The sequence below is a fragment of the Perna viridis genome, chromosome 3, assembly GCF_037379345.1.
Source record: "Perna viridis isolate PV_CMFRI_1.1 ecotype Kerala chromosome 3, ASM3737934v1, whole genome shotgun sequence".
NCBI lineage: Eukaryota > Metazoa > Mollusca > Bivalvia > Mytilida > Mytilidae > Perna > Perna viridis.
The window spans coordinates 55,498,042-55,509,539 of NC_142447.1; the positions used below are offsets into that span (position 1 = coordinate 55,498,042).

At 34.3% G+C, this 11,498-nt stretch overlaps 1 pseudogene; it reads left to right on the top strand.

Annotated features, from left to right (window-relative positions):
• Window positions 1–1,092: 1,092 nt before the first annotated feature.
• On the top strand, window positions 1,093–6,071 carry LOC148622976 (uncharacterized; annotated as a pseudogene).
• Window positions 6,072–11,498: the final 5,427 nt, after the last annotated feature.

Genomic DNA, 11,498 nt, shown 5'->3' on the forward strand with positions numbered 1-11,498 from the left:
TAAAATTGGACAATATTTTTCTAGTCAAACGTACATGAATATTCACGAATACCAATGTTAAGAAACGTACTTTAACAGTAAGATTAGCAATTTATCATTAGATTTAGTACCTCGCTAGAACTCTAACAAATAGGCTTCTGGAACAGGGTTATGTTGCTACAAGATTGAAGTCATCACTACAGAAGTTTTATGGTCGTCATCATGAACTTGTGGATCGTTATGGTGTATCCATCTGCACCATGAAAACTGATTTATTCAACGGGTCATAGTTTTCCTTTCCTCGTTTGTCTACCCCGGACTTGACTTTTTATGGGCAATTCGGCGGGTATTTCTAGAAGAGCAGAGGACGCTTACCATACCGGTGCACATAGTCTATGCTCCCGGTTTTTAGTGGAGCCCGAGTTGCTCATGTGCTTTTCCATGTCTGGTCTTTGTCCCTGGATTACATTCTTTTGATTACCGCTATAACATTGGTTCCCTTGATTACTCTTCCTCTGCATAATGAGGTGAGAATTCATCGTTTCTTTTAATCTTATTAGCTTATTTCCTAAAATTTAAAGCGCAAATGACTACTGATAACATTAGTTAAATTGTAAAAGTTTGACATCACGAGAATATATAATATTCAACATATAACATATCACGTGACTTTCAACCTGGGTGCTGAAATCAAGAAAAGTTTAATACATGTGCTCTGCACATGTCAGTTCATACCTGTCTCTGTCACATAAAATTGTCATCAATAAAAAAAATAACACGAAAACTAATTTAAAAGGAAATTTGCATAATATGCATTTTGTTGCTGAATCAATATCACCAATTTTGCTTACCTGTGCCAACTAATGGGGGTAGCTTTATATTTTGTGTTATGTGACAACCAAGAGACAGGATTAAACACAAGCAATAGTGTATTTAGATCCTTGCTCTTACCAATGGTATTGGAAAAGAAATACAAAATTAAATTATTTAAGGCTTATATAGATAAGGCAGGTTTATGTTGTTAATTAAGAGCTAACTGTCTCTACGAGGATATTTATAGTAAGCATATTTTTAGAATTTGATTGGTTGTTATTTTAGCATTACGTCATTGATAGTTGGGTATGGCTGCAAGTTACACAGTTCGCAACAAATTTTCCAAACGTTTCGATTCGATACATAACTAACGATATTTCAACCTTTGTGTATGTAGCAAATCAGTTTTGTTCGATGTTGACATTTGTAATTATAACACTGCTGATGGATTGTATGTACAAATTAAGATATCCGTTTTAGACTTATCACAATGGCGGACAAACGCGCACCTCGATCTAGACTGAACAAGCAAAGATCTTCCCCTTGGGATACCTCGAATCCAAACAATTGGACAGCAGCTAAATTACAACAAGAACTAGAAAAAATTGATGTTTTTGTACCACTCTGATCGGCAAAGCTAATCTGAAAAAGATTTACGAGGAAAATATAGCGCGTAGAAACATTTCAACTAATAGTATAACTATTACAAACGTTCAAGTGTGTACAGAAATTAATGATGACAATTCGCCGAATTCTGAAAAGGAAGCGAGTGAGGTTGATACTACTGATAGTCCTTCTGACAGTTCGGGAAATTTATCAACTTTAGCGTTGGATAATAGCAGTGATGCGGTCCAAAGAAGCTCGCGTAGAGATCTGAATGTTGTCGCAAATACGTCATCCAATATGGCGGCGCCCATGAACAACAACATTGTGACTGGTATGTTAAACTCTATGCAGACAATGCAACAAACTATGCTAGGTCTTCAACAGACAGTGATGAAATTAATTAATGATAAGAACTCTCAAATCAGTGGAGACCAGAACAATTTGTCCACGGCGTTGGCAGCTTTTAGGAATGGAAATTCTACTGAAACGACAAACAGTCAGCAGCCTTTCACACATGTGGGTATCGCTTTCCAAACTCTGAATTTGGAGTCCCATCTGAATGTATTCCCCACTTAGATGTGGTACCTGAAATCCTTCAAAAGCGTATTTGGGAAGGCAAAGACATTAATCTTGCAAGTTTGTTAATCCCCCGTATTGAACAGGATAAAACTTATGTACAGGAATAGGGGTCAATCACACTCAATATGTCAGGTCATGAGGATACAATATTACATAAAGTGCTTACAATTAGTGAGTTTATCACCGCCTTTGGCAAATTTAAAAGGGTAATGTGCATCAAATTTCTTCAAAGGCGCATAGAATTAGACAGGTATGAAGCCAACATAATCGATATTTTCAATGTGTATGGTCCAAAATTTTATGATTACCATTGTCAGTTTTCCGCCCGCGCAGCGGCAGCTTTGAAAGATTTTAACATCAAGGTAGATTGGTCCATTAAGGACACATCACTATTGAGTATGGTAACAGGCAATGCAAGGGTTAACACATGCTCTTATTGTTCATCTACTATGCATCTTACATCTTTCTGTCCTCAGCTAAGGACACAAAATCCAACTAATTTCCCTTCTAAATTAAAGGCAAATGTGAGTGTGAAGGATAGTGACCGTTATGGCCGGAAAAGGATAATGTTTAACGATCAAGAAATTTTAACAATTTCAATGACAATAAATGTAACAGGCAACAGTGTTCATATTCACATTTATGTTCTGTGTGCTTCTCTAACAATCACGGTTCTTCTTCTTGTACCAAGAGAAAATCACAAAAACAAAACCATACAGAATTGGCCACCACCAGCAAGTGACTAGCTACATGTACTTCACATACCAAAGTTGACACCCCTGTTCATGTTAGTGTTTTGCAACAGGAACTGCTAAAACATCCAGATAGGGACTTTGTTAACTACTTATGTAATAGCCTTGTTTATGGCTTTGACACCTTAATATCGGATGTAGATGTACCTAGTAAAGAGTGTAAAAATCTACGTTCAGCAATTACACATCCAGAAATAGTAGATAAACTCATAGAAAGTGAAGTAAAAAAAGGTTTTTTACAAGGTCCATTTGTTACTTTGCCTTTTGCAAAATACAGAGTAAGTCCTATTGGTGTGGCTACAGGGAAATATTCAGGGAAACATAGACTTATAGTAGACTTATCTTCTCCTCATGAGGACGACACACATCAGAGTGTAAATGAAATGATTGATAAGGAACAATGCTCTTTGTCTTATGTTCGTATAGATGATGCTATTAAAATAATACAAAATTTAGGTAGGAATACATCAATGTGTAAAACGGACATTTCTGATGCGTTTAAACTTATGCCGATTGTTCCTTCGCAGTGGCATATGTTTTGTCTTAAATGGAGAGATAGTTATTATTACTATACTAAACTTGCCTTTGGCTGTCGCTCATTACCAAAGATTTTTGACATGCTTTCACAAGCAATTTGTTGGATAGCTGAGAAGAAATATGATATTCAGTTTATTTTACATCTTCTTGATGATTTTATTACTTTTGATCATCCTAAAAAATGTAGTCAAAGAAACATGGACATTTTGTATACAATATTTGGTAGACTTAATGTTCCTATGGCTAAGCATAAGACAACTGGCCCAGATACTGTTATGGAATATTTAGGCATTATCTTGGATTCTAGTTTAATGCAGGCTAGGCTACCATGTGAGAAACCACTACGTATTACTGCCTTTTTAACCGAATTTTCGTCCAAGAAATCCTGCAAAAAACGGGAACTCTTACAACTGCTTGGTCATCTTAATTTTGCATCCCGTGTTGTAATTCCTGGCAGAGCTTTTGTGTCACATTTAATTAAATTGTCAACTACTGTTCGAGCTTTACATCATTATGTTAAGATAAAGAATGCCGAGAAGACATTAGAATGTGGCGTTATTTTTTATGTAATTGGAATGGTGTCAGCATGTTTTATAATGTGGAAAGTATTTCGTCTGATGACTTGTGTCGGAACTAAAGGTTTTGGAGGATATTACAAAGGGTTGTGGTTTTCTGAAGCATGGCCATCAATGTTTTTAGATGTATTAGCGGAGGACAGTACCTTCTCAATAGCTTTCAAGGAACTGTACCCCATAGTAGTGGCTGCCATCTTGTGGGGGCATTTGTGGCAAACACAAAGAATAGTGTTTATGTGTGATAATGAGGCTACAGTAGCTATCCTAAAGAAAGGCAGATCAAAATCACAACATATTATGCCCTTAATGAGACGACTCACTTTAGTTGCCGCTCAATATAACTTTACTTTCATGTCTAAACATGTGCCAGGTAAATACAATTCAATAGCAGATGCTTTGTCTCGTTTGCAGATGTACAGATTCCGCCAACTTGCGCCAGAGGCTCAGAGCCTATCATGCACAGTGCCTCCACCTCAACATGTGCTTTGGAACTCTACAATGTAGTGGATCAATTGTGGTATAAATCTATATCAAGTAAAACTAGACAAGTGTATCAAGCTGGCTTTAAGGCTTATGCTAATGTTTTGCTATTAACAGGATTGTAGCTTTTATAGTACCAGAGTATTCTAATATAAAAGTTGATGAAGTTTTCGTAGCTTATTGTACTAGTAAACTACTGATAAGTTATAGCACTATAAAGTCTTATTTATGTGGCATTAGGTTTAAGTGTTTAGAATTAAATATTGGTTATCCTCATGTTCTCGAACTCAGACGCCTTAAGACAATTATCAATGGTGTCAAACGGAGTCAATCAATTACTTCTAAGCCTAGATATTCTATCACTTTTGATATTTTAAAAAAGTTTGTCTATGGCTGCGTCAAGGAAGTAGCTATGAAAATTTATTGCTTGAAGCCATGTGTACAATAGCATTTTTTGGGTTTTTAAGATGTGGCGAGTTTACAGTAGATAGTGCTGAGAATTTTGATCCAGCATTTCATTTATGTGTTTCAGATTTGATAATTCTGACTGATTGTGTACATCTTAAACTCAAAATTTCCAAAACCGATCCTTTTAGACAAGGTGTGACAATAAAATTGTTCGAGACAGGCAAGGATATATGTCCTCATAAAATATGTTGTATGTATATGAAGAAAAGGCTACAAAATAATCCATCTCTAGACACTCCATTGTTTGTAAATATATATGGAAATGCTATTTCAAGATCTTACTTTTTAAATATGTTTAAACATACCATGGACATTTTAGGCTATGATTCTACATGTTATAATGGTCATTCTTTCCGCATTGGGGCCGCATCAACTGCAAGCAGGGTCTGTGTTGAGGACCATCTAATTAAGCTTTTGGGTCGATGGTCCTCAGATACTTATTGTAGATATATCAAAACTTCACATTCTGCGATTAAAAATGCACAAAAAGCTTTAGCTACTTATAATCCTCATGATTGAGTTTATTTACTGCATCATATATACACAAGTGTGTAACAACATCTTCAAATTTTAAGTATGAATTAAGTATTCACTGGGTTAATTTTCAGTTAGTACTATTTAAGTTGTTGTACCTATAGTTAATTAGTTTTATCTGGATCACCCTTATATTTAATTTTGGGGCACTCAGATTGCATAATTACAATGTATACAATCTGATTTTTGGCCGTTTTAATTAATTTTTAGAGTAAGGGATTACCTAATTAATTAATCCCCAAAATTTTTCATGCTTCATTTAATTTTAGTGGAAAATTACATGCTTTAGGGTTCATACTACATGTATTTTAGGCATTATCTTGAGGTTATGCTCTTTCTACTATGGTCTTGTACAACACACCTGCTTGTCTTCCGGCTCTTGTAGTTCCAGTTACACCGAGTAGCATTTGGCCACGCTTCCGGCTCTTGTAGCTAACTACACCGAGTTGACAGGTAATCAATTAGTTAGAGCATCATTTCAAGCTGCATTACTAACAATGTTTTTCCGGCTCTTGTAACCTATGCTGCACCGATACATCTATTCATCGGATCTTGTAGCATGTTCAGCTGTTACACCGAGTTAAGCATTGTTAGTAAGACTTTCAATACTGAGTTTGCCCCAAAGCCAAACTTGATTATAAAAAATTAATGTTTTCTAATGGTAAGATTATTATTTTGTGTAACGATATTGTTAAACTTTGTATATATGTTTTGTTTTGAACTAGTAATAGACTTGTTAACCTTTAAATTTAGTTGGGTTTTAATTATTTTCTTATTGTCTAAGTCACAAGTCATACATTGTACATGTAGGTGTCCTGTAGTTATCAGGAGAACTCCCTTCCCTTTTCATATCATAGATGGCACGTTAATAACTTAAGGTTACATCTAGTTCTGATTTTAACGACATAAAGTCACAATTATCTGCGTTTTAGTTAAGGTGATTAATTTGTACAAGTAAGTCCATGGAGGAATATAAGTTGACATTTCATCCGAAATACCTATAAGCCCCTTACTTATACACACTTTATTATAGAGTAAGTTCATTTATATCCAGAGAAATACTTATACCTATTAAACTACATTCACAGCATCTCAATCCCCGTTACACTGTCAAGCATGTGTAATCAAAAGGTATTGATGTATCAGATGGCTTGTTGGCTAAATACCATTAAACACTATATGTGTTTGGTGTTCGCAATAAAGACATAAAAGTGTTTCTATCACTAGATTTAACATTGTCTATCGTCATTTCTTTCATGTAGGTGTAACTCTCTACACCACAGCTTACGCATCTAAAGTCCCAGTATTTGAACAAAGAAACCAGAATGTGTCGGTGTTTGAAGGGGAGACTGCTACTTTACAATGCTCTGTAAAAAATCTCGGAACAAACACGGTAAGTTGTAGAAAACAAAATAACATTAGGTCGTTTAATACAAAAAAAGAACCAGGTCGTTCTATGAGAATAGGATAAGGTGTTTCCATACTAAAAAGAATCAGGTCGTTCCATGGAAATTAGAATGACATACAAAACAAGATTAGGTTGCACCATTTCAAACAGGATCAGTTCCTTCCATATAATACAAGGTCAGGTTGATCCATACCAATGTGGATTAAGTCATTGCAGACAAAACAGATAAGGGATAAGGTCGCACCATACAAGAAAGGATTGCGTCAACCTGTACAAAACAGGATCAGTTCGTTCCATGCAAAGTAGGTTCAGGTTGTTACTCTAAAATATGATCAGGTCATTCCATACAAAACCGGATCAGGCCGCTCCATACAAAACAAAATGAGGTTGTACCATGCAAAACACGATAAGGTCGGTCCATACAAATACAGAATCAGATCATTTCTAGCAAATCTAGATCAATTCGTTTCATACAAAACATATCTTTTTCTGACATATTTTCTGCAAGACCAACAAGTAGATGTAGATCTATATGGCAAAATTCAAGATCTCACTGTATATTGCTCATTTGTCTGGCTCTTGCATTTTTATTAAAATGGACTTACAAAAACGGTATAAAAATATAATGGTGAGCAGTCCTGTGTATTTTGCTCATATTTATAACGAGAAAACCCTTGAAAGTATATGAATAAATAAAAAAAGGCATAAGTATCATTGTAATTTTTTTTATAACTATCAACTGTGTCCCATCATTTACTAAAATACTTAATACTTATTGGCTTAATACACCGATAATACCCTTTAAGTGCTCGTTTTCCTTTACATCTTTTTTTATTAAGAACCAATTCAATTTTTTTTATTTATGTTGCTGTATTGCAATCGTTCTTTTTGAGAAATGGTTATCCATTTACAGTGTATTTATAAGTGATATACGGTCATATTAAGTTTAAACCACCCCTACTACACTTGGTTGGCCGGGATACTTTTTACAGGAAACGATAATGTAGTTTAAAGATTTCGTGGTTGTCAATAAAAAAAGTTAATGTTTCTGAAATATTTACGATAGTCATTTTGAATCGTGAAAATCTTTAAACTTCTATATCTCTCCTGATTACTTGTTTAATCGAATAAAATATATATAGGTTCTCCTTCAGTCTCGAGTGATTACAAGATTTTTCCACTGGGATTGTTAATTTCAGATTTCATCCCACGAGCTTCAGCGAAAAGATTAATTTAACTATCGAGAGTTGAGAAACTAAGTTATCCCCGAGGGTCCAAGAGCATTGGAGGAGACACAAATAATATGCAGAGGAAATTTCAAAAAAGAACTATTTCATATAACTTTGTAGTTCCTGTCGAAACTGCTGCCATATCAAGACTGACTCATGTTTTAAAAACGGGCAAATATGCAGTTTTTTGTACTGCATTTGCAATATTATCTTCCTTTTTCATTACACACAAAAAATGTCAAATTTAGTATATTAGTGTTTATATTTTCTAGTGAAAACAGTGAAGAATATTACATGACATGTCATTTCACTTAAGGTTGTATGGCATAAAAAGTCTAGCTTTCAACCGCTGACTATCGGTCCCTTCGTTTTTTTCACCCAATACCAGCGTAGAACTACAAAGAAGACCACCGCATGAATGGAATATTATCATCAGACAAGTAGATCCTAAAGACTCTGGAGAGTATGAATGTACTGTACTGACCAAACAAGCAGTTTATAGGACCCAAGTAGTCCTAAATGTTTTGGGTAAATTACTTATTGTTAAACGACCCACTACTAATTTAATAGACATATAACAAAATGTTAACTGTAATCTAAATTTTTGATAAAGTGTATTGTCAATCCAAGCGTTCATTTACGAGAACTATTTGGTATTTAATCAATCATGGTACATTGTTATTTCTGTGATTTCTGTGATGTATTTTTATGTATTTTTGGATAAATAACGAACATAATAATAATTCTTAACAAAATATGTTCTTTTCAGAAAAACCAATCAATACGGAAAAGACCACATACAAACAGAGAGGAAGTATATCAATACATTTCGTTTAGTATTTTTAACTAAAAGTTAAAAAAAAAAACAAAACAAAAAACAGAACAAAAACAAAACACTAATAAAGCATTGTCTGCTTTGCATGACATACATGTCGTACCAGCAGACAAAGCCATAAACAACATTGTCATCGGAAATAGACATAGATAATAATAGCAGTAAAATGACCTATACTGCTTTTACACTCTCCAAAGAAGATTTAATGGAAAACCACAAATCCTAGTTATCATCTTTATCATCTCGGTACTTAAAACGGTAGTTCTGACCTACTGACAATGTACTTGATTCCAAAACTACACATGAATCCATACAAACAATGCTTAATAGCTAGATCTGCAAATGTACCACAAAGCCTCTTCCAAAAATTTTAGAAGACGGTACACCGAGATAAAAAATTGTAATACTTGGTAGGGATTCCTCATACTTTGTAAAAAACGATTCCAAATCATCTTCCAAATATACTGAAGAAGATGTTTTCAAATGTAGAATTTTTTATCCAGAAAATATTGTTCCATTGTGAAAGCATTCCGATTGAAACACATTGTACTCCTCTACTCGCTGACCTATTCCAATTCTTTCACATTTAAGAACCTGACTATAGCTGATCTGATCCAAAAGAAGAAACATCATCTGGCCGGATTTTCTTATCTCAGTTTACTATATATAGATGACGTATTATCGATTTACAGTCCTAGTTTCGGGTATTTTATTTATCGCATCTGCCAGATAGACTTTGATATACAGCACCACGCACGACTTCTTATACAATTAGGCCTCTGAAACAGAGTTATGTTGCTATAAGATCATCACTACAGAAGCTTTACGGTCGTCATCATGAACTTGTGGATTGTAACGGTATATCCATTTGCATCATGAGAACCGATTTTTGTTCACCTTATCTTCGTTTTCCTTTCTTCCTTTCCTCTTTCGTCTACCTTGGACTTGACTTTTTATTAGCAACTCGACAGGTGTTTTTACAAAAATATTGGACGCTAATCCTACCGGTGCATCTGGTATATGTCACAATTCTACAGTTCTGACATCTTTGGGAAATTCTTAGACCCTGTAAGAACTAGAGCACAAAGTATTTTTTCTGGTTAAAGAACGTTTTGTTTATGATATGATTGTTAAAATGGGATATGTAATTATATCACATTGTTCAAAACATCTTAATACTATCAATACAATAATATATTAATTTCAGTAAGTCCTGAAAATGTTCGATAAGGTTTTTTTTTTTAGATCATCTGTACAATATTAGGTAGAACACGTGAAACTGTTGAAATAAATGAATAGATTTCTAACATATTTATTTTTAAAAGATAATCAATGAAGGATGGATTGATAACTGGATATACCAGGCTAGACATATCGACGAATTTATTAGCACTCATCCGACATGTTGTGTTTTAGCCCAGTGCATTAGAGTTAATCTGCATTTCCAATGTGGGGTTATTTGTTTGCACTGACTGGTTCCCACATTGTTATGGAGCAGACTATGTGCGGGAAATAATACCAACGCTCCATATTAAGAAAAAAGTTAGGTCTTTTGGCCTCTTTGGCTTGTGTAACTATGTATAACAAATCTTATTTGAACTTGACAATTCTTCAGTTATAAAAAAAATTAACACAATCGTCCATGTCCCGCGCAAATAACTAGTTTTGCCTCATCAAAAAGATAAATATTGATTCTCCTTCAATAATATTTCTCCACTAAAGATGTTCATATATTTTTCTTACTGTTCATTCAAAGGTATTGATTTAACCCAGGGAGGCTTTGTAAACAAAGGAGAGACAATCTTCCTTTATTGCAACATTACAAAGATAGATCCTGTACAAGGAAACATTAACTTGTACATGAATGGATCAAAATTGAATCAGAACAGAATGCCACGTGTCCGAATTCATCAGTACCACAACCAAGATACTCTGTACAGTACGTTAGAAATACGACATTCTAGAATGATGGATGCAGGAATTTATGTATGTCGAGGTCCTGCTTTGAGAATCGCGTCGACTACTGTTTATATTATTAATTGTAAGTGTATTAATGTATAAGCAAAAATAACAAAGCATCAAACACATGAACAAATTAGACACATCAGAATCCAAAGACATCACCAAAATATAAAACAGAGATAATCTAAATACACAGAGTACATAACAAAAGAAGATGCAATTTTCATGTAAAAACTTGTATAAGTAAATGAAGACAGCACACAAAACACAAGGAAGTCAAATATAAGTTCTGAAAATAAAACAGAAATGACATCAATTGCTGTTTTAGAATAAGCAATTTTATTACAAATCAGACAAATCCTTTAAAACTTCAAGTTTGGAGATTTTTCAACCTGTAAGATATGAAAGCTTACTGACGAAATCTTGCCATATCCTTGAGACAGAATCTGCACCTCTTGATGACGAACAAAAACGTTTTAATTGTGATGTTAACGAGCAGAACATGCCCGTCTAAGAAAGTGCAATTTGACAATATCCTCGGTTTGTTCCAATATATATTATGCGTAATGGTCTACTGAAAATCCATCCTTTAATTTTATGAATAATATTGTAGACCAGAAAATTTGTTTTACTGTACAATGTATTTTTTGTTGGAACCAGCGTGTCTGTATTTTGGCTTTTCTCTCCCTAATACGAGATATTGATATAGACACATTTCTAAATTAGATAATACAATACTTC